Genomic DNA, 25,065 nt, shown 5'->3' with positions numbered 1-25,065 from the left:
GTTTTGGTACCAGTACCATGCAGTTTTGGTTACTGTAGCCTTGTAGTATAGTTTAAAGTCAGGTAGTGTGATGCCTCCGGCTTTGTTCTTTTGGCTTAGGATTGTCAGGGCAATGTGGGCTCTTTTTTGGTTCCATATGAACTTTAAAGTAGTTTTTTCCAATTCTGTGAAGAAAGACATTGGCAGCTTTTGGGAATGGCATTGAATCTATAAATTACCTTGGGCAATATGGCCATTTTCACGATATTGATTCTTCCTATCCAAGAGCATGGAATGTTCTTCCATTTGTTTGTATCCTCTTTTATTTCGTTGAGCAGTGGTTTGTAGTTCTCCTTGAAGAGTACCTTCACATTCCTTGTAAGTTGGATCCCTAGGTATTTTATTCTCTTTGAAGCAATTGTGAATGGGAGTTCACTCATGATTTGGCTCTCTGTTTGTCTGTTATTGGTGTATAAGAATGCGTGTGATTTCTGCACATTGATTTTGTATCCTGAGACTTTGCTGAAGTTGCTTCTCAGCTTAAGGAGATTTTGGGCTAAGACCTGGGGCTTTCTAGATACACAATCATGTCATCTGCAAACAGGGACAATTTGACTTCCTCTTTTCCTAATTGAATACCCTTTATTTCTTTCTCCTGCCTGATTGCCCTGGCCAGAACGTCCAACACTATGTTGAATAGCAGGGGTGAGAGAGGGCATCCCTGTCTTGTGCCAGTTTTCAAAGGGAATGCTTCGTTTTTGCCCATTCAGTATGATATTGGCTGTGGGTATGTCATAAATAGCTCTTATTATTTTGAGATACGTCCCATCGATACCTAATTTATTGAGAGTTTTTAGCATGAAGTGCTGTTGAATTTTGTCAAAGGCCTTTCCTGCATCTATTGAGATAATCATGTGGTTTTTGTCTTTGGTTCTGTTTATATGCTGGATTACGTTTATTGATTTGCGTATGTAGAACAAGCCTTGCATCCCAGTGATGAAGCCCACTTGATCATAGTGGATAAGCTTTTTGAGGTGCTGCTGGATTTGGTTTGCCAGTATTTTATTGAGGATTTTTGCATCGATGTTCATCAGGGATATTGGTCTAAAATTCTCTTTTTTTTCTGTGTCTCTGCCAGGCTTTGGTATCAGGATGAGGCTGGCCTCATAAAATGAGTTAGGGAGGATTCCCTCTTTTTCTATTGATTGGAATAGTTTCAGAAGGAATGGTCCCCGCTCCTCCTTGTACTTCTGGTAGAATTTGGCTGTGAATCCATCTGATCCTGGAATTTTTTTGGTTGGTAGGCTATTAATTGTTGCCTCAATTTCAGAGCCTGTTATTGGTCTATTGAGGGATTCAACTTCTTCCTGGTTTAGTCTTGGGAGGGTGTATTTGTCCAGGAATTTATCCATTTCTTCTAGATTTTCTAGTTTATTTGTGTGGAGGTGTTTATAGTATTCTCTGATGGTAGTTTGTATTTCTGTGGGATTGGTGGTGATATCCCCTTTGTCATTTTTTATTCCGTCTATTTGATTCTTCTCTTTTCTTCTTTATTAGTCTCGCTAGTGGTCTATCAATTTTGTTGATCTTTTCAAAAAACCAACTCCTGGATTCATTGATTTTTTGAAGGGTTTTTTGTGTCTCTATCTCCTTCAGTTCTGCTCTGATCTTAGTTATTTCTTGCCTTCTGCTAGCTTTTGAATGTGTTTGCTCCTGCTTCTCTAGTTCTTTCAATTGTGATGTTAGGGTGTCAATTTTAGATCTTTCCTGCTTTCTCTTGTGGGCATTTAGTGCTATAAATTTCCCTCTACACACTGCTTTAAATATGTCCCAGAGATTCTGGTATGTTGTGTCTTTGTTCTCATTGTTTTCAAAGAACATCTTTATTTCTGCCTTCATTTCATTATGTACCCAGTAGTCATTCAGGAGCAGGTTGTTCAGTTTCCATGTAGTTGAGCGGTTTTGAGTGAGTTTCTTAATCCTCAGTTCTAGTTTGATTGCACTGTGGTCTGAGAGACAGTTTGTTATAATTTCTGTTCTTTTACATTTGCTGAGGAGTGCTTTGCTTCCAACTATGTGGTCAATTTTGGAATAAGTATGATGTGGTGCTGAGAAGAATGCATATTCTGTTGATTTGGGGTGGAGAGTTCTGTGGATGTCTATTAGGTCCGCTTGGTGCAGAGCTGAGTTCAATTCCTGGATATCCTTGTTAACTTTCTGTCTCATTGATCTGTCTAATGTTGACAGTGGGGTGTTAAAGTCTCCCATTATTATTGTGTGGGAGCCTAAGTCTCTTTGTAAGTCTCTAAGGACTTGCTTTATGAATCTGGGTGCTTCTGTATTGGGTGCATATATATTTAGGATAGTTAGCTCTTCTTGTTGAACTGATCCCTTTACCATCATGTAATGGCCTTCTTTGTCTCTTTTGATATTTGTTGGTTTAAAAGTCTGTTTTATCAGAGACTAGGATTGCAACCCCTGCCTTTTTTTGTTTTCCATTTGCTTGGTAGATCTTCCTCCATATCTTTATTTTGAGCCTATGTGTGTCTCTGCACATGAGATGGGTCTCCGGAATACAGCACACCAATGGGTCCTGACTCTTCATCCAATTTGTCAGTCTGTGTCTTTTAATTGAAGCATTTAGCCCATTTACATTTAAAGTTAATATTGCTATGTGTGAATTTGATCCTGTCATTGAGATGTTAGCTGGTTCTTTTGCTTGTTAGTTGATGCAGTTTCTTCCTAGCATCGATGGTCTTTACAATTTGGCATGTTTTTGCAGTAGCTGGTACTGTTTGTTCCTTTCCATGTTTAGTGCTTCCTTCGGGAGCTCTTTTAGGGCAGGACTGGTGGTGACAAAATCTCTCAGCATTTGCTTGTCTGTAAAGGATTTTATTTCTCCTTCACTTATGAAGCTTAGTTTGGCTGGCTATGAAATTCTGGGTTGAAAATTCTTTTCTTTAAGAATGTTGAATATCGGCCCCCACCCTCTTCTGGCTTGTATAGTTTCTGCCAAGAGATCCTCTGTTAGTCTGATGGGCTTCCCTTTGTGTGTAACCCACCGTTTCTCTCTGGCTGCACTTAACATTTTTTCCTTCATTTCAACTTTGGTGAATCTGACAATTATGTGTCTTGGAGTTGCTCTTTTCGAGGAGTATCTTTGTGGTGTTCTCTGTATTTCCTGAATTTGAATGTTGGCCTGCCTTGCTGATTCAGCTGACTTCTAAAATATCCAGGAGCACTTGGGAAAAATTGAATGTGCCTAGGAGGGGCTGAGCTAATAGAATGCTTGTCTTCTTCATCCAAGCTCTGCTTCACTATAATGGATCCACCTTGCTTCTGCTAAGTCAAATCCAACTCCTTCGCCACCACCCCATCGCTAGCCAAATAAATTTTCCTCCCCTTCTTAGAGCTACAAGTGACAAGAAATGAAAAAGAAAAGCTAAGTATAGTAAAAGAGCTAGATAATAATGAAGGTCATAGCGTTTTTGTTTTTTCAGCTTCCTGTGTGCCAGACATTTATTCTAAAAGCACATTTACACAGAGTCTTTTATTCAATCTTCTCCATAACCTATTGAGTTGGAAACTGTTATTATCTTAGTTTTACAGATAAAGAAATTGAGTTTCATAAAGATTAAATAACTTGCCCCAAATCACTCAGGTCATAAGAAAAGGACTCAAGGAACGTGGGTTTAGAGGCTGCTCTCTGAACCACCATTGGAAGGTATTGCTCAAGTGCCAGATGCACATATATGTGTGGACTCCTATGCTTGCAGTTTTTTCTGAAGGACTGAGCCTGGTTGAGAAACTCTGCTTTATAGGCTAGAGCACAAAAAGGAAGGGGACTTGGCAGAGAGTTTGCTTGCTTCATGGTGGAATGATGTCTGCCCTTCCTGTTAGAACTCCCACATCCTCTTTTGAAAATCCATCCCAAGGGCTCCATTTCTCTTTTCAGTTTTAGCAATTTTCCAACCTCCTTTGCTGCTCTTGCAGCTGGTATATATTCTTAATTTATGCCAATTATTCTTTGTTTTGGTTTGAGACAGGGTCTTGCTCTGTTGTCCAGGTTGGAGTACAGTGGCACGATCATAGCTCACTGAAGCCTCTAACTCCTGTCAAGTGGTCTGTCTGCCTCGGCCTCCCCAGTAGCTGGGACTGCAGGTGCATGTCAGCATATCTGGCTAATTTTTTTATTGTTTGTAGAGATGGGAACTTGCTGTGTTGCCCAGGTCAGTCTTGAACTCAGCCTCAAGCAATCCTCTGACCTCAGCTTCCCAAAGTGCTGGGATTACAGGTGTGAGCATGTTGGGCAGAATTAAACATTGTTGCTAGTAGTGGTTATAGTATATCAAGTTTAAACCAGATTCTTTGTGATTTTTTGAAAAAACAAATCTTTATGTATATTGCATCTTCAGGCTATTAATATTCCTAATTTTCAGTGCTAAGTTTTTTGTTTTGTTTTTTTTTGAGACAGAGTATTGCTCTGTCACCCAGGCAGGAGTGCAATGGTGTGATCTCGGCTCATTGCATCTGTGCCTCCCAGGTTCAAGCAATTCTTCTACCTCAGCCTCCCAAGTAGCTGGGATTACAGGCACATGCCACCACACCCAGCTAATTTTTTTCTATTTTTAGTATAGGTGGTGTTTCATCATGTTGGTCAGCCTGGTCCCAAACTCCTGACCTCAAGTGATCCACCTGCCTTGGCTTCCCAAAGTGCTGGAATTACAGGCGTAAGCCACCATGCCCGGCCCTCAATGCTAAGTTTTACAGTTACCTCTCAGGTAATCAGGAATATGTAGAGCCACTCTGCATCAGCCAGTTGCTTTTTTACCCAGTTACGCTGGGTGGTACACTACACCATCCGCTACAATTGCATTCAAGCTTTGTATATTTTTATAGATCACTGGAATGGTTTGTACATTACTATTGATTCAGCTCGATCTTTTCTAAACCTTCAAGATTTTCATGCACAGATTTGTTGCAGATAGGCTGTTTTTATTTTAAGACTTTGTACTCCACAGTAAACAGCTTCAGCTTATTTTTTAAAAAAATAAACTATGACACCAGTTTCTAATTTGTTCCAGATATGGTTTTCTAATTTATTTTAGATAAAAGTTTCCAGTTTATTCTAGGGAATATATAACATGTGGCCTTAAATGTAATCACAGACATTCTTTACAAATCATACAGCACTTATCCAACATCTTGAGAAATTTATGAAGGATAATTTGAACATGAATCTTTTGTTTTAGGATCCTCTACATATTAAAAGAGTCTATTAAAAATAGTGCTGCTATGAGCATTCTGGACATGTGTTTTGGTGCATATAAGCACTGATTGATGTTGAGTATATGCCCAGGAGCAGAATTGCTGGATCAAAGGGTATATGTATAATTAGCTTTAGTAATTATTATTAAATTATTATTTTTACTCCATTGATTTCATGCCAGATGAAGGTTCAGATATAAAACCTGGATAAATATTTTGTTTGTTCAGAATTTTAATCAATCATCTGACTTGACTTTTTCTTTCAGCATATTTAAATTTAAAGATTTTACTGTGGGGAATTATTTTTGGCTTCTACTTTTAGTTGATCTGGACATGGCCCATGGCTTTATAGAATGTTCTTAAAGACATTTATATGTTTTTGAATTTTCTGTTTAACAAATTAATCTTTCAAATGGTAGAAGATTGATAACTATTTGTGAAAAATAGTTATCCACTCCATTCCCATATATTGCTTGTTAATTTATTGTAATCAGAGGAAAATATGTATTGCTAATTGGAGGCACAATCTCTTGAAAAGTTTGGTCAAGAATGATCATGTATGCTTAGTGTCTATCCAGAAAATGACATTCTTCATAAGGGCACCCTTTTTTCAAAGAAATGAAATAAAGATACAGTGTAGAGATTCTCCACTTGGGCAGGACCTGTCCTTCTATTCACCATCCCCAGAATTCAGGAAGAGAGAGCAAGCCCAAGGCTCGCATAACCGTCTCAACCATTTAAGAAGAGACGGGTCAAAAACATGTAAATGGACAAAATAATTACCAAGTGTGCTGAATGCTGTAAAGGAAACAAAGGGGGTCAAATGAAGACTAATGAAGGGACAACCCATTTTATACAGGGAAGTCAGAGAAGGCATCTTTGAAGAGTTGCATCTTAACTAAGGAGAATGAAGTGAGGAGAAGAATTTGCAGCCAGAGGGAAAGTGTTTGTTCAGTGGCCATAGGGTAGGAATGTGCCTAAGATTTCTGAGGACTAGCCTGGGCAACATAGGGAGACCCTATCTCCATAAAAAATAAAAATAAATAAGCCGGGCATGGTGGTGCATATCTGTAGTCCCAGCTACTCAGGAGGCTCAGGTGGGAGGATCACTTTAGCCTGGGAGGTCGAGGCTGCAGTGAGCTATGAATGCACTACCATACTCCAGCCTGAATGACAGAGCAAGATCCTTTCTCTAAACAAAAAACAAACAAAAAAAGATGATCACTCTTGGAGGTGTGTAGGGACAGGATCAGAAAGACTGGAAGCAGATCCGCCAGGGGTGGTGGCTCATACCTGTAATCCCAGCAGTTTGGGAGGCCGAGGCAGGCAGATCACCTGAGGTCAGGATTTCAAGACCAGCCTGGCCAACATGGTGAAACCCCGTCTTTACTAAAAATACAAAAATTAGCCGGGCATGGTGGCGGGCACCTGTAATCCCAGCTACTCAGGAGGCCGAAGCAGGAGAATTGCTTGAACCTGGGAGGTGGAGGTTGCAGTGAGCTGAGATCGCACCACTGCACTCCAGCCTAGGTGACAGAGCAAGACTCCGAAAAAAAATAAGATAAAAATAAGAAAAAAGAAGGGAAAGAAAAGAAAAACTGGAAGCTGATCTGTCTACGAGGCTGGTGAGCTGTAAGCGCATCAGAAATGGTGGCTTAGTTACAGATTGGATGAGAGATTAAGGGAACAGGAAGAATTAAGAATCCATTCACAAACTTTTTTCTACCACAAAGAGGGAAATAATCATAGTAATAACAGTTGCTAGCAAGCCCATTTTTATTTTAAATTTCATTAGATAACTTGGAGTACCCATTAAGTGAATAATTATCCAATATTAGAATATTAGGCTTAATAATTACACTAGCAAATGGTCAATATAAATAGCTCATATATATGTTACAAAATGTGTATTTCAGGTTGATCTATTTTAAAAAGAATAACAATCAATTACTGAGCATTCACCCGTGGCCTATGTGCTTTATTCCTTATTTCATTTAATCTTCACTGTACCCCTGTGGTGCAGGCATTACTCTCCCATTTTAAAGATTGGGAAGCTTTAGCTCGACAGTCTGATGCATCCAAAGTCCTACAGATGCAATGCAGGATCTGCTATAAATCAATAAATTACTTTATAACTCATATTTGAGCAATGTAACTCAAACTTATGCACCAAAGAGAATTCCCATGGGCAAGAAAGCAGCAGAGCCCTAAGAAGGCGCTGAGCTCCAAAGCCTTTAGCATCTTTTTTCCATCTGCCATCTCTCCACTTTTCTTATTTGTTTCCTTTTATTCTTTCTATGCCAGTTGGCTTCCTCTCTTTTGCCACTGTTTTCTTTACTGCTTCTCCTGGATCTAGGTATCCAGCCACCCAAGGAGGCCACATATTTTCTCCACTCCCATTTTCAGTTCAAAAATCTCAGACAAGGGAAGCTGATTGGCCCAGTTTAGGAAAAGTACCCACCCCTTGTCCAATCAGTGGTGGACAATGAAGCATGTGATACTTTACAAGATGGCTTCCAAGACTTGCCGTTGGAGGTGGAACACAAAGGCAGTCAAGGGCGTTCATGATATGCTGGGAAGGCACTCCAAAAGATGTGCACGAAAGTGACAAATCAGAATTTAAATTTCTGAACCAACTGACATGAGAAATTCTTAGGTCAGTTGATATTCACTATCTTTTGTCATACTGTTATTTAGGCTGTTTTAGAGTCAAATATATGCTTTTATTATGAGGTTATTGCAGTTGTTTTAAAGATGTACGTAAATATGTACAAATAGATCAATAAAAATAGAAAAAAATGTACAGAGGGCATTTTACCCAATATTTAACTTGTAGAATATTTTACCTCAGTTGTGAAAATGACAAATTCTTGCTGACAGCTTTGGCTGGTTTTATTTATTATTATTGTTTTATTTTTATTAAAGAATTCTTTCATAAGGCAAGCTTTGTGAGTTAAATCGATGTAAATTATAAATGTGAAAGGTAATTATTTATAATATTTTTGAAAATATTCCAGACTCAGCTACTGCCAACTGCTGGTATGGATTTAGCATCCTGAAATTTAAACAGAATAACAGTTGACTCTTTTTTGTCAAATACTTTGTGATTATAGGAGGTATACTATTATACTGTCAACCTAAGTTTAAGAAAAGATACACTCCTTCACCATTTTAAATCTGTGCAAAACAGTCTTCACTTTATGCACATATAAACCTGTGAAGCATTCCCATGTTGGTTTGGGGATTTTAAACTTGGCAAATTATACATCTTCATATGTTATATCTGTCGCTGTTGGCTCCCAACTTTATGTTTAAACCACAGCGTTTTTCTGGCGCTCACATGAAGCTAATACTCTTCCACTGCTTTAAATTAGCTGCTACTTAATGATTAAGAAAGTGCACTAGATTGCAAATAACATTAGTAACAATAATATTTCCAAGTCACTGTCAGCTATACAGTATGCCTCAATTTGGGGCTGTTTAAAAACCAAATATCTGACTATAATGTTGCACTCAAAAACTTCATAGCAACAGGTGAACACCCCTCATCTTTTGCTTTTGTTTGGTTTAGAAGAAACCAATAAAATCTGAAAACAAAAAGTCATTTCCCTCTGAGTTACGTAAAAAGCTTATCAGGTGTGAGCCTCTCTTTCCTGAGTTGAGTGAAGCCAGAAACCATTGCCTTCATACTTGCTGCCGCGTGTCATATTTTTAGAGATTGTTACTTATATATCTTCAGAAGTTTACTATAGAATCACTGCCAGCTCAGAAAAAAATTCAGGGTTAAGAAGTATTGGATTCCACAAAAATTTGATTTTGGACGGGAGAGTTATTCCTTTTCTTAACATCATCATGTTACCAAAATTAGGAATGTTGGACTACGTTACAGTTTTTCTGATCACAAATAGAAGAAAACGACAGAGCAGGGTAGCTTATCTTGCCTAAATTGAACAGTCCAGGATTCCTCCAAATTTAAATAGGTTTGGATATCAAAAGCGTTAGGTTGGCATAAGATGATGCTGGCACATGTTGAAGCATCTTTTGGTTTCAAAGAAAGATGCTTTCCTGACGACCTGTAGGTCCTTGGATCTGTTCAACAGTAGCTATGCCCCGCAGCTTTTTTTGTTGATAAAAGATCCGTTTCAAATAAATGTAATTGCAGCCAACTCTGTAGAAATAATTGCCTTCTAAAAAAGAGAGTTTTGGAGGGTCAAAAATACACAAACAGTATGGTAAAATAAAGTATATGCTGCTCCTTTTAATGGAAAAGATTGCTACTGCGTACCTTTGCCAAATTCAATCAGTGTGCCAAAAAGTCGAGGAATCTGGCAGATGCTATAGAGAGCAGTTCCATCTTTCATCTATATTTCGTTTCTGTATTTATCTAGCTTTAGAAAATGCTGGGAATGTCTTTTCCTTCCGACTTGGCCCTTTTGCTAAACCACAGAAATACACCGGCAGCTTCTTGTAATTGTTTGGTTACTTAGAGTGCAGTCAGTCTTTAAACTTGTGAGAAATATATTCTTTCCATTGGAAATTATGAAACACCAACAACTATTTGTTCTCACTTTCTGAAATTTATCACAGGAAAAAAAAATCCATTATATTAATTGGCAGCTATTTGACTCAATACACAAAGGCAGAAAGCCAACTCATTATTTTTAGCCTTCAGCTGACCCAAAATAGTGTTCTCGTATAAGAAGTTATTCACAGATGCTAAATGTAAGAATTACTACTACTAATAATGGTATTTCAGACTTCATGAGTAAGTAGTTTTTGGCACTCAGAAAATATCTTCTGTTTTTTCCCTTGAAAACAGCAATCCTGTTAAATACAAAAAGTAAACAGTGCTTGAATTAGTACGTTGGAGTTTTTAATGTACCAAAAATATGCTTGCATTAATATTCCCTCCTAAGACTCCTTTTTTTTCAGTTTCTTCAGGATTAATCCATTTTTGTTATTTAAAAAAATACAAAAATCTTAGATTCTTAGGATCTTTGTTCTCTGTGTTTCCCAATCCATCGCCGTGGGGTAAGATGTCACTTATTGAAATGTCTTCGGAAATAAAAGTATGGGAGCTAAAAAAAAGTTACATTAAAAATCAAATTAATTACACCTTATGCAGATTTCAATCAGAACAACTATTGTCTTTAGGAGTGATGGAGCACAATGGCTTATCCTTATGGTTGACAAGTCAGGGCTTGCGGATGCTGTGTTCATTTACAATACACTTGTGGGAATAAACACTTGATTCTCTACGTCTTTGTTTACCCATGAGCAAAAGTAAGAGAAATATTTATAAAGTTTATTTTGTCATTCTTTATGACCCGCGTTTAAATTTTAATCCTGGCAGAGAGAGGGAATTAGAAAAGCACCCTAATGTTCCATTTACAGCAGTGAAAACCATCGTTCAGTTTGATGCCTTAGTCTGTATTTATACCTCTGCTTATTATAAGAACATAAAATATACACACTAATGACTGAAAACGCTGATATTTTCTCTAGACCCATGATTTTCTGATTGTGGAAACCTGATCAAATTTCTGTGAAAATAAGTTTCTAAGGTATTTTTTCTTAGATGATCACTTGCCTAGGAAATGACTTGCCAGAACGTCAACCTGAGATTTTCATTCATTCCATTTTGCATACAGAGAAGTAAAAACAAAAACCTCCTTGGGAATTAACTGTCTTTATCAAAGAAGTGTAGAAACACTCATCTAAGATGTGTGGCCAGGATGGCCCCCACGATAGGTCTCACTCTGAGTGACCATTACGGGACCATGTGGTCACAGGGCAGCACAGACAGGGGTGGGAGCATCCTCGCTGTGACCCAGAGAGGCAGCCGAGATGCTGGTGTCTTTTAACGGTGGAATTGTGTGGACAACAAATTTTCCCTCAGGATGAATATGACCTTTCTTGCATCAGAATTTGTCTTCAGTTACACTCCTACGAGTCCCAGAAATCCTCACAGTGGGCAGTTTAGGATCTGGAAAGGCAACTCAAGAGCCTGACTTAAGCGACATTCCCTGCAAAGCCAGGGAAAATCCTGATTTATATCTTTGAGGCTTAGTCGTGAACTGCTGAGCTATACTCTTTAGGTTTGATGTTTATGAAATCAGTCCTCTGTGTTTCAACACCATTTCAAGTTTTTGCTCTGATAATTATTCAATGAAATTAACAATTGATTAACCAACATTATTAATCAATCGATAGTAATTATTATAATTAATTAAGTCAAAACCACTAATATGGCTTAAGTGTATTTTTCGTATTCCTTGAAATCCTAAAGAAATTATGTCCTACCATAAAACTAATGATTTGAGGGTGAACCATAAAGGTAAGAACCCTGCAGCTCATAGGCCCTAAAGCTGCCACAGGCCATTTTTCAAGAATTGGAACATCAGAGGTTTCTAATGTACTTTTTATAGGATATAGCAGTGACTTGTTTGCAAATTTAGATGAGTTTTGCAAAAAATCATTTTAGATGGTATAGATATATTTACATATTAGTATGATTTAGGAAGATGTCCCCAAACTCTCTCATTGATCAAGTTTAGAAAACTGATAAATCTTTTTTATTTAATGACGTAAAAAAGACAGGATGCAGGGAAATGAGTGTGTGTTTGGTGTTAGCAGATCTGGGTTTGGATTCTGGCCCTGAGTTCTGCTGCCAAGTCACCCAGCACCACTGGGCTCTGTGTCCTTATCAGTTCTATGAGGATGATAATATTTTCCTCAAAGAGTTATAGGAAAGATGAAATACCTTTCTGTATACACACACATATACATGCATATGTATTCAACTGTGTATATGTACTGAATCTATATACAGTTGACCCTTGAACAGCATGAATTTGAAGTGCATGGATCCAATTTTATGCAGATTTCCTTCTGACTCTGCCACCCCTGAGACAGCAAGACCAACCCCTCTTCCTCCTCCTCCTCTTCAGGCTACTCAACGGGAAGATGACGAGGATGAAGACCTTTATGATAATCCACTTCCACTTAATGTATAGTAAATGTATTTTCTCTTCCTTATGATTTTCTTTTCCTTTTTTTTTTTTTTTTTGATGGGATTTTCACTCTTGTCACCCAGGCTGGAGTGCAGTGGTGCAATCTCGGCTCACTGCCACCCCTGCCTCCCGGGTTCAAGTGATTCTCCTGCCTCAGCCTCCCGAGGTAGCTGGGGTTACCAGTGCCTGCCACCATGCCCAGCTAATTTTTGTATTTTTAGTACAGACAGGGTTTCGCCATGTTGGACAGGCTGTTTCTTCCTTATGACTTTCTGCATAACATTTTATTCTCTGTTAAACTTCTCTTATTTTAAGAATACAGTATATAATATACATGATATACAAACTAGGTGTTGATCGACTGTTTATGTTATTGTTAAGGCTTCTGAGCAACAGTAGGCTATCAGTCCTTAAGATTGGGGGCAGTCAAAAGTTATATGTGGGTTTTTGACTGTATGAGGGCGTGGTGCCCTAACTCACATTTTTCAGACATCAACTGTACAGAGAGAGAGAGAACACACCTGCCTCACAGGGGGTGTATCTGAATGTTGCTGCGGCTGTTGTTGTTATAGGAGTAGAATTGTCAAGTTCAGGCTACAGGTGTGAGTGGGTGACTTTCTAAGTTGCTCTTTCTCACATCTCACCTCCCTGAATTAAAGTCCCGTTCCTGTACATTGAACCAACTCAGACAGCAGGTATTCAGTCCTCAGCCTCTCTGTTTTCCACTATAGACAGAATTGGAGGTGCTGGCTTCAGCAGCCCATCTCCTCAGGGCCAAGAAGCCATGTAGATGGGTCCTGTGTCTGGCAGGATTTGATGCTCCTCCAAGGGCCTGCTGGTGGGACTGTGCCGGCCTTGAGAGTGGTTTTGTTCTCTGCCCTGCCCTGCCAGGACGCAGGGCCACGCGATGTCTACAAGTACGGATGTGCTGTGCAGCAACCCCTGCGCCTTCGGTTGTGTGTTCTGTCGGGCCTGGGTGACCTTGTGAAAACTCAGAGCCACATCACAAGGTCACTGACAGTGTAAAGCTGCATAATATAGGATAGCTCAGGTTTCCATCCACAACTACAGAAAAACTTTCCATTAAAATCGGAGCTTCCAGGCAATTTCTTTGGAGACTCTATGACTTAGGTGTCTTCTGCATGCAGAATTTGGGCTGTTGGTAAACGAGGACATCTGAGAATTAAATGAGAGAATCACTAAGAAACCTCAGCTTGTATTTACCCTAATCAAGCCTTCTCTGTAATAGCCTTTTCTGCAAGCATATACCCATAAATCTGCCACTGCTCTTTTGAAAACACTAGCATGGCTTCCCTTTGCTTTAAACAAGCCCTTCCACGATCTGCCCCCTGCCTGCCTCTCCATCATTATCTCACTCCTTGCCCCCACCATCCTTCCTCGTAGCACAGTCCCCTGGATGTCCACCAACCTTCATCCTCCCCTCTTTGATGATAGCACATGGCAGCCAGCCAGAGAAGATGCTTCTCAGCTTCCCTTGAGTCTTGATGTGGCCGTGTGATGATTAGGTTATCACCAATGGGAAGTGAGAAATGATGCATGCTGTTTGTGTTTCTTGCCCTATGTAAGGGATGCCTGTGGTGTCACGGGTTGTATGTCTATTCCAGAAGGCCAAGGGATAGCGCCTTTGGAGCAGCTTTGGACTCATTGAGATTGGTCAACACAATGAAAGTGGCAGAGCGATGCTACCAGCCCTAGACCACATGCACGTATAATGTTATGCCAGGGAAAACAACCTCCTAGATTATTTCAATCACTACATTTTAGAGTTTTTAGGTTAAAACAGTTTATCCTGGACTCAAATCAATGCATTCATAGGACTTGTCTTGGCAATCATCTGCTACTTTTGTGTCCTTTGGTGGGTTGTCAGTGACACACCGGGATGTCCAAGCTGGAGAGCAGAGCAGGGCCTGGATGTCACTCACCTTCTGGCCAGCACCTTGGTGCTGCACACACTGCAAATCCCTGTAAGGTGGCGCCATGTGGAACCTTCACCACTGTCCTTTCTTGGCTTGGAATGTTCTCCCAATCCCCATGTTACACAGTGCTTTGTTCATAACCATCTTTCGGGTTTCAGATTTGCTCTTGTTCTTCAGGGAGGTGTACCTTTACCTTGCTGTCTGTAGTCGCCCAGGACTTGCACGTCTCTTCTTCCCAATTGTAACAACATAATTGTGCATCTCAGTAAACTGCAAGACCCCTATGGAAGTCAAGCCTTTCTTGTCTACTCCTGCATTTCCAGGAACTAGTTCAGTGCCTGCCACAGAGCAGAACATAGCAGATATTTGTTGAATGAAGCAATGAACTATTTTCCCCAATTTTTTGTCCCACACATAACCATAATATCCTAATATCAAAATACTCTTCAAATGTGAAGACAAAATAAAAAGTATTTGAGGAGAGATACATACTTACAATATTTTTCTTCTACGTAGCCACATAAGCCACAGAGTTTAAATTGTTTATTTTAATTTTTAAAGAATACAGGGAGGGGCTGAGTTCCTACGATGCATTTTATTTCCAATGCTGTATTTTCCGTGCTGCTAGAGAAGTTTAATTTTCCTCCTTGATTTTTTTTTTCAGTTTGTACCCTGGAAAAGTAAGGTGATAAATACAGGCAATCATTGCGAAGTACGACTATTGCCGGGTGCTAATGTTTTCAAATTGCTGATGATTTTTAGAGACACCACAAACTGGCCACACTGTCAGAAGCATTTGGCAGTCATAACTGGCAGCAATAAATCAGACTGTAAATTTAGAAAGCATGCACCGTATTTGAGAATGCATCCCAGAGTCACCTCTAAATATGTCATGGCCATATAGCTGGGGTTCAGAGTAAATTGAACTACCCTTTATTATGTATTTTGTGGTATATGAAAAACTTCAAAAAGCACGGCCAGGCAAGGGAGAAAGCCAATCTCTTAAGGTAACAATTTCATCACAGATTCCACCTGCCCCTGCCAAGTTGGAAAAGCCATATTGCACTGATGCTTTCCTCTTATATCCTTCGACTTTACTAAAATAATTTGAAAAAAATTATTCCTATTACTTATTCTTTTCATGATAAGTCAGATAATTTTCTCAGTAGCTGCTTAGGTCACAGTAAAATGATACGCTGAAAAAGAGATGTTTAGTTCTAACCCACGAGAGCTTTAGTATACCATGGGACTGTGATAAATAGGATACCCATTGTGAGTGCATCCTGCTGAAATGCAACATTAAGTCCTTTTGCCATATGTGTTGAGCAATAACGTTTAAGGAGAAAAGTAGCATTCCTGGTCACGTGTGCTCTGGTAATTCATGAAATGTGCTAACCAGTAACACCAAAAGGAGCCCGCCAGATCATTATGTAGATTTCCAGGATGTTTCTGACAAAGTTCTATACCAAAGTAATTGAAAAGAAATGTGTGTGTGTGTGTGTGAACAACATGGGTGGGGGGAAAGTTGAGCTTGTGGATAATTAGAGAACCTGGCTGCAATACAAGGGACAAGAGAGAAAGTAGTCAGCTAGCAGCATGTGACATATTCCTGGACAGTATGCTTCTAGGGTTGGCACTAGGAATAATCTTACTGAAGAAGCTAAAGGTATTTGAAAGAGGGCATGCGTGATAAAATCAAGTCTGTGTACAAGTAAGGTGTGAGAAACATCAAACCAGAGAGACCCAGAGACATTGTGCCCAGGCAAAAGAGTGACTAATAAGTTTCATTGTGTACCAGAGAATTATTCAAGGATATTTTTTAAGGATTCTGAGTTGAAATCAGTGAAAGGTTCCGAGGAGTGGTTTTTAAATCTTCTCAGCCTCATTTGTTGCTGCAGCTGAAATACGCCAAGCATCTGAACTTCAAAATACTGTTTATTGAGTTACCTCTGTGTTAGCCCCTGAAGATACAAAGATGAAAGTATGTGGTCCAGCCTTCAGGGGAGGCCCCGAATGTCCTTGACTGTGAGTCCAATGTGGTGCAGGAGCAATGATGCACTGTGGGTCAAGGCAGGCACCTAGAAGGGTGACCCTCAGGTAGGTCCTGGTGCCCTCACAGACTGCATATGGCATGCAGGGGAGAGGGGAGCCACATATACCCATGGACCCACAGGGAGGGTTTGCAGAAACAAACAGGCTCCATTGAGTGGAACAACTGCAAACATAAGACACACAGCTGGGACTACAGAGTATGAGCATGATGGCCAAAGGGCCAGAGAGGACCAGCTATGCCTCAGAAAATGCCAACACCAGGCATCCAAGAACGAGGCCAGGCCAGCTGCTTCTGTGTGGGCACGTACGCCAAGGGAGGCCATCTGCATGGTAGATAAGAATATGGAATCTAGGGCTTGGATTCAAATCCTGACTTTGCCAAGGTCTGCAACTTTGGGCAAGTTGCTTAATCTTTCTATGCCGTGGTTTCCTCATCTATACATTGGAACGTTAATAATAAAATTTAGCTAGGTTTGCTGAGAACTTCAAATGAATCAGTATCTTATAAGGCACTTTGAGTAGTGCCTGATACATGGTAAGCACTCACTGTGGAAGTGTTAGCTATTGTTCCTATTATCCTTTTCCTTCTTGAAGGTTCTCTAGCCCCTCTGCCTTTCCTGGGTCTATAACGGTGGATTTGGGCAGGGGAATGTCATTTTCGGTGATGATGAAAAAATGTACAGATTTAATATTTTATAAATGTTGCCTCCAATTTATAGAGCATTTGAATTAGTATCAAAAAAGAACAAGGAATTGTTCTGATAGATCAGAGTCCATCAGTGTTGCAGGCTGAGGTAGTATTATCTGCAGAGGTAAGGATGCATCCAAGCACAAGGCAGATGGACTTCTGGGAGCACTGTCCCCTGGGCCATTGGCCTCCAGATCCCTCCTCATGCCTCTTCCCTCCCCCATCCACTCCTCCAGGGCTGGACTGTGTTTTTCTCATGGTGCCTTTAACATCACATCTCAGCTGATCAGCAATATCTTTACCTGATATTACAAAGGAAAAAGGACCTGTCCACCTGCCAAACTTATCCAAAAGATGTACTAGAGAAAAACAATTATTTAAAGAATCTTGCCAGAAGTATAAGAGGTGCACTGAAGACAGCCATATTAACACAAAATAAGTATTGGCATGAATAAGCCATTTCAGTGCCCCAGATCCAAACTGATATTAGAGTAAGATCAGTATTGAAGGAATGACTTTATTAAATCTCCATCAGGAACTCTGGGTTGGTCCTGGAAAAGGCTTAGAGGTACAATCCACTCCAATGCTCCAGGGAGAATATTCAGACGAGTCAGTATAACATAAAAATTATGCTCTTCATGTATCATTTTAGGGGGCCCCCAAAGACCTTCCTAAATAGAACTGTTTCACTAGGCTGCCTAAAATGCACGTATGATATTGCCACATAATTTGAAATTTCATAAATTAAAGATTTGGCTGAAAAACTCTCTTCTCTAAAATTTGTAAACACACATTTTAAATCTGGGAAGATGAAGCAAGGCTATCTATCAGCCACATAAAACTCGGTAGGCATGTGCTTAAACTGTGTTCTTCCAAGTATCGAGTTGAGACTCTCAGAATGAGAGAATGAGAGCTTCAGGGACTATGGTGCAGTGGTTTGGGGCAATTATTAGAAGAGTAAGTGCAGATTGAGCAGATTTGTGTGGAATGAATGGAACATGAGGAGGCTACTGTCACCAGGTAGGAGTGAGCAGCAAGGGGAGGTGTTATGTGGTGAGAAAGACATTCCGGGAAACCAGGAGGTGAGGAGACCAAGGATTAGGCTCCACTCCTATTATGAAGATGAACAGTTTTTAGAGTATCATGGAGCTGGAGAAGGTACTTCAAGGATCTCTATGGGGAACAAGAAGGAAGAGCAAAGTTCCACCATCCTGTGCCCTACTTTCTGTTCAGACGTTCCATTTTATCCTACATATGTATGTTCACATATATGTGGATTTCATAGAAGAATTAAGTTTTGTCTGGGGGAAAAAAGAAATGGGTTCCACTGCTTGCATTTTTTAAAAATTACTGCCTGAATACCTTGCTTAGGGCCAGTCCTGAAGCTCTGAAAACCTAAGTTGGCAAAAATCATGTAAGATGGGCTCTGAAATGAACACAGTCTTTGCCAGAGAGGAAGAAGTATTTATTATTCTGTTCTAAAACTCATTCAGTTTCTTTCACTGAAATGTGAAGTTCTTATATAGATGAAATTGAAAAGCATCATTTTATAACATTTTAGCAAAAAGACAAGTTAAGATCTAGTTGCTTATTAAAATGTTAGGGGATTATTAGGGGACTTTTTCAGAGTGGGTAGAAACATTGCTTTGTGAAATTTTACGATAATATTTTTTAGGTTTCATTTTTAAAGGTCTTAGACAAGTCCTGTTAGAAATAAGTTATAAAAAAGAAATAACAACCACATTTGACATATGCCTTCCAAAAAATTATATGAGACAAGGAAAACATTCCTCGAATTGGTAGCAAATGACAAGACAGACTCTGAAGATACACTTGATATCAACAGGGTGAATGGAAGGAAAGGCCAAGGAGGCCTTGAGAATGAGGTTAAGTCAACGGGAGTTTGAAAAAAGCAATTACTGGACCAAAAGAATCTTTCACTTAAGGTTATTTCCCAAGAAATTAGTCATTTATTTTCATCTTTATGAGTTTAGTTCCGATTTAGTAGGAGCAGGGAAAGCTATTTATTTGACATCGAAGAAGAAAAATTGTGCTCTTCTTTCCAGCCCTGTACTTTATTTTTTCTATATTAATCTGCTTTTGAAAGCTGAACCAAAATCAAAATAAAATTAGGAAAATAGCTTAACAAAAGGATTTTGTTTCTTTTTTTTTTCCTTTTTAATTCTCTGGCTTCATCTCTTCTGGATAATATCTGTTCTAATTTTATCCACATGAGGGATGAATTCTATATCCAATCATGTATTTTAAATATTGGCTTGTCTTTGGTTTCGAATTTCTTCTAATAATGTGCCCATTTTGGAAGATAGATACATATAAAGGCAAACATAACATTAAGAACTTATACTTTTTCTAATGTTAAGGAATACTGTGGAACTAATTATTCATTTTTAATATGGGTATAATTTAGCTAATTCTCAGTTTGGGTTTTTTCTTATATTAAACAATTTTGAATTTTTCTTACTTGGTAAGGTTTGACAGTTTTGCAGCAGATTACACAAATTCTTAGCATTTCCTAGAGTAAAGTTATAAACCGAAACAAAATTATTTCATGGAAAGCTTCTTTATATAATCAAGGTAATTGTTTTCTAATAAATGGTGCATATCTTTTATTGCTTTAAAAATATTTCCTTGTTAAATTATGAACATAACCATATGTCTGCATTAAGTAGGGATATTACTCAGATGGACTTGCCTTTGATATTTAAGAAAATGAAGTAAAAGCCAGAAAATACCTCAACTTCCTGTCCCACACCTACAAACTTACCTGTAGTTACCTTTAGTCTAATCTATCTTCCTTCTGGTCTTTGAGTATTCCTTCTCCCGGCCTTTCCCATCCTCCGTAATGGTGATCTCATTTTGACTTCTCCAGAAGCTGGAAGTTCTGACACTGACTATTCCCTCTCACTTCTGCATATTTAGTCTTAATCTTCCTTTACCTACTTGCTCATCTCCTAACTCCCTATCAGTTGATCACACCCACTGCGGAAATCATCATATCAGGGAAGTAGCATTCTCTCAAGAGCCTCCTTGCCCCAGCTGCTCCTAGCTCTTCAGCTCACTGTCTTCTGACTTTTGCCTTAGAAACTTCAGAGACGTCCCTATCAATGATCCCTAGGATTTTCAAATGTCAGAATCCAAGGGACTGTTTTCATCTTTCAAGGAATTTAACCTCCCCGAGGCATACTATAATATTGGCATCCCCATTTCCTTAAAGTGTTGCCTTTCACTGGTTTCTATGATTTCATGGCCTCCTGGTTCTCCCCTTTCTCTCTGATGACTCCTTATCTCCTCTGCATCTCCTTCTGGCCAATCCACTTGCTAGAACTTTTAAAGTAGCACAAGTAATATATAGTCACAGAAAAAAGAAGAGAAGCTAAAGATGAACAGAAGGGGACAATATCAACTGGAGCCTGCTGAAGACCCCGTGAACCTTTCTGGGGAATTAAAATTTGACATTGGGGAGCCATTAAAATATTTTGAGCTGGAGAATCAGTGGGTCCTATTGACCCTTTAGAAGTTACTCTGGTTTGAGAATGGATGGGAACAGGGCTGGAAGATGAGTTAGGCAGTCGTTCAGGGAGAGAGAATGGTGGTTGCAACTAAAATGATATCCCTGGAGATGAAGAGAAATGGGTGGATTCAAGAGATAATTGACAAGTAAAAACAACAGGAGTTTGTGACATTTTGGATGTGATGCCTGGGGAAGAGGGCAGAGTGATGATGTCTAAATGTCTGACTTGGACAGCAGGATTTAAGGAGGAGAGAAGAAATCTGCTTGTGGGGGGAAATGAGAACTCATTTGGGACACAATGGCTTTGAACATCTTGGAAAACTTAAAGCAGAAACATGGAATATATATATATATATAGCGTTTATATATATATATATAGTGTGTGTGTGTGTGTGTATGTCTGCTATGTATATATGTCCTTAAAAACACAGATTTGAGAGCAGTAGTTCATGAAATAATGAGAGTGAATGACATTTCCTTTGGAGGGTGTATAGACAAAAAAATGAGGTTGAAGGACATACCATGATGTCCTGAGTCATATCATAATGGGTTAAGAAAGGGATTCCTGGAAAGAAGCAATTAGATATTAAAGAGGTGAAAATACTAACAAACAATCAGGAAAGTGTTATTTTCACAAAGTCAAGAGAAGAGAATATTTTAAGCACAAGAGCATGACCAATGGGACAAGTGTTATTGAAAAGTAATGTAAGACAAGAACCAAAAGTGTCCCCTGGATGCATAGCAAAGCGATTACGAATGACCTTGAATAAGAAGTGAGGAAATAGGGGCAGCAAGTGGAGGTCACCCTTGGAAAAGTTTGGCTGAGAAGGAGAGTGAGGATGTTAGCTGGAAAGTGCTAGCTGGAGAGTGAGGATGCTAGCTGGAAGGGGAGGTAAAGGAGGTCTTGGTGGTTTTCCATTGTTTGTTATGTTTCTGTTTTGAGATAGCAGATATGTTTAAATGTTAATTGGCAAGAGCAGGAAGGAGGGTGAAAGAGGCAGTGAAAATACCGGAAAGAGGGGGGTTAATGGCGCAGTCAGCTTCCAGAGGATGTGGAGAGGGAGGCGGGAGGATGCAGAGCACGAGGGCAAGGAGATGAGCCTGGGCAGGAGGAGACACCTCTTCCACATGACAGATGGGAGGAGGAAAGGACGGGTGCACTTGCAGCGGGAATCTGTGCGTGTGGTGGCAGTGAGTTGGGCCACTTCCCTTTTCGTGATTTCTATTTTCCCCACCAAGTAGGAGGCAAAGACATATGCTTGAGAGTGAGGGAACTGAAGTGGTGGGTTAGGTAATTTGAGGAGAGTGGAGCTGGTTTTAAATAGCTGCTGTGGAGAAAGTTGATGAGAGAGACACCTGGGTGGATGACCGGGCAACACGGAGAGCCGATGGAAATTAGAGATCATAATGTGTGTGCCATTGCTGCAATGGATGTACATGATCCAGAAGCCTGGTTGAGAGCCAGGATTTCAATTTGTAGTATCACTATAGGAGAAGAATGATAGAGAACAGAGAGTCAAACCTGGTGACAGAAAAGCAGGTGACATGGTGGACCAGAGCAGGGAGACTGCACTGGTAGATCAGTGCCTCTTGATGTTCTTGATCCCATTCTGCGTCCTCCAGAACCTGGAATTTCTGATAGACAGCAACGAGAGGCAGAGATGAAGCAGTCACTGGTATTACTAAGGTCCGGGTATGACCATAATAATGGTTGATTAATTAATGTGGAATTGAAGTGAAGATCAATGGAGTTGAGGAGGTCAAGGTCTGAAGTTAGAGGCGAGGTGCTTGGAGGAAAATATTTTTGTCTTGTTTGTTTTCTATGAGGATGAGGTGTCACTTTCAGTTATGATTTTATTCATATATTAGAAAAACAGATTCAGTAGCTCAGGTGTTAACAAGGGCTACTATTCCACTTATTGTGTAGGAAACATTGGCTCAAGTCTCTTTCTGCTTTCCATGCCCTAGGCAAAGTCTAATTTGTAAAGGATTCCAAATATTGCCACAGACATCTCCAGCTTCTGATAACCTGATCCAGGCTATGGATTGTCTTGTTCCTGTACCTGTTGTCCCTATCCTATGTGGAGCTGACCTAGATTTGGAACTCAACCCTTTTTACCTGTCCTCCTCATTAATAGCTTAGTCATGAAGACAACAACCAAACCAAAACATTTTCATAAGGTCATTGTGTACAAAGCAGAAGTAGTCAAAGTTTTGAAGTGATGGAAGGACATATACATTGCAGCAATTCCAGCAACTTCTGAGTTCAGTATTAGGCATGTCAGTTCTTAAAAAGACTCATGGTCATTTCTAAAGGAGGCTACCATCCTCCCAGATCGCTAAGTTGTCTTTTCTCTTCTCTGCTGTCTCCCCTTGAAGAGAAAGAAAGGTTTTATTACATTCTGAATCTGAGCATTTTTGTTTTCACTAGGCTGTTTTCACCTTTAAAGTCAGCTCCAGATCTTTTTGCGTATTGAGAACTTGGCCTAATCATTAAATTCAGTTCAAGAGATAGTAGTGGCTCAGACCAGTGATGGTAATGGGAAGATGTCAGGACAGATTCTGGGTTTATTTTGAAGGTAAAGCCAACAAATTTTGTTCATGGCTTGGATAAGGGCTATGAGAGAAAGAGAGGAGTCAAGGGTACACCAAGATTTTCAGCCCAAGCAACTAGAGAGATGAGTTGGCATCAGCTGAGTAGGGGAGGCTGTGGGAAATAAGGTTTGAAATGAGAGGATTAGGAGTTCAGCTCTGTCCCTTTTGAGGTGCCATTTTTATATTCAAGTGGAGATGTCAAGTAGGAAGCTGAATAGTCTAGAGTTCAGGTCAGGGCTGGAGACTTAAAATTCTGGAGAAATCTCAGTGAAATCCAGCTTGTTCCACTGTTTGACTATTTTATACATACAACCTTTCCCCAAGAAATCTATTTCCAAATAGTCTCTCAGAAAATGGATCTAACAACAGAATACAGACAGCCAACAGATTTTCAATCTCATGCCAATGGGAGAGAACCCAAGTTAAATGCAGGCACTATATTCAGAGTTTATATCAAGAGGGCAATTTTCTTAGAGTCTGGAGGAAACCTATGGATTGTTTCAAATAAAGAGATCTGTGGATCATTCCAGATAATTTAATTCATGTCTTTGCTTACCTGTGGGGTTTTAGTCCATTTTCTGCTGCTATAACAGAATATAGACTGGGTAATTTATGAGGAAAAAAATTATTTCTCACAGTTCTAGAGGCTGGGAAGTTCAAGAGCATGGCACCAGCATCTGTCAAGGGTCATTCCATGGCAGAAGGGCAGTAGGTGGTAGCAAGTACATGAGACAGAGAGCAGATGGGGGCCAAACTTACCCATTTATTAGGAGCCCAACCCCCCTGTAACAGCATTAATCCGTTCATAAGGGCAGAGCCCTCAGGTCTTATTCACTTCTTAAAGGCCCCACTTCTTAATACTGTTATAATGACAATTAAGTTTCAGCATGAGTTTAGAAGGGGACAAAATTCAATCCATAGCAGGATTTGATGTTCTCCTAGACTAGAGACTGATACAGGAGAAAACAGTAATTTGAATAAGAACTTATTGAACTATTTTTATGAACATAGAGATGTGTTAGTTCTAATGCCTTGACTTTTGTTTTTGACCATCTAACGGGACACCATGAACCTTATGTTAATGTATTAATTTTCAATGTAACTAGATTAAAATTGCTTATTTGGATCAGTCCAACAGGAACTGTAGCAGAGAAAATGAGCTAACAGCAAATATTAATGCCTCTGGTCAACAACAATCTCCAAGTCAAGATAACAAGAGTAATAATAATAACAACTATAATTTAGGGGCACATAGCATGAGCACTTTACATTACGTTTCCCATTTAATCCCATATCTATCTTATTAGGAAAGTACTATTAAGAATCCTAATTTTACTGATAAGAAAACTAAGGTTTAGAGAGAGTTACCTCAGGTCACATACAGTTAGGAAGATGTGAAGTCAGGATTCAAATTCAAACTGTCTGAACTCAAAGCATAAACTCATAGCCACTTTACTGCATAATCTATGGGAATATTTTTTCCAGAGAATTGCCATCTACACTTTGATCTAACCAATAGCAAAATGCAATTCTAAACAATCTTATCCACATAGATTTTTTTAATCCATCCTTATCCTATTATTTCTTTAGCATTCTTATGTAGGAAGCCCCTATGTGTGCCAATATTCTTTATATTTAATAGGAATAAAAATCCAAGAGCAACTTGAGGCCATTCCAAATGACACCATGAGCTTCTGCCCTGGGCAGGCAGAAACTTATCACTTCCTTTTCCTCTGATATAGGGTGTTGAGCAATGTCCCACAATTCCCTGACCCAGCCAGTCATCAAGTCATTCTCCATTTCTAGCATTTTTAGAAGAAAGTCAATAGGGCTGTCTCTATTATATATCCCATTTCTACTCCCAATACTATAGACCCAATGTGCGAGTCTCCTGTCTGTCTGTTTGGGCATGAAAGCTCTCTAGTGGAAAGTTCATGAGGAAACATGGAAGAAAACCCAGAGGATAAACTTAGGAATGTCCACACAGAAAGAGCACTGGAT

At 39.5% G+C, this 25,065-nt stretch overlaps 1 protein-coding gene and 1 long non-coding RNA gene across 9 annotated transcripts in view; one reads left to right on the top strand and one right to left on the bottom strand.

Moving 5' to 3' along the window:
• Positions 1-25,065, top strand: part of LOC100973318 (outer dynein arm-docking complex subunit 2) — a 214,484-nt gene that overhangs the window by 152,629 nt on the left and 36,790 nt on the right. The gene's annotated exons all lie outside the window — the stretch shown is intronic.
• The window catches only part of LOC117974532 (uncharacterized), a 52,331-nt gene continuing 38,887 nt past the window's right edge, over positions 11,622-25,065 (bottom strand). The window contains exons 4-5 of the long non-coding RNA XR_010113232.1: positions 14,694-14,869; positions 11,622-14,535 (exon numbers count right to left, since the gene is read on the bottom strand). This is a non-coding gene — a long non-coding RNA (uncharacterized LOC117974532). The remainder of the gene's footprint in view (positions 14,536-14,693; positions 14,870-25,065) is intronic.

Source organism: Pan paniscus, chromosome 8 (assembly GCF_029289425.2).
Source record: "Pan paniscus chromosome 8, NHGRI_mPanPan1-v2.0_pri, whole genome shotgun sequence".
Taxonomy (NCBI): domain Eukaryota; kingdom Metazoa; phylum Chordata; class Mammalia; order Primates; family Hominidae; genus Pan; species Pan paniscus.
This window is presented reverse-complemented; position numbering and strand designations above follow the sequence as displayed.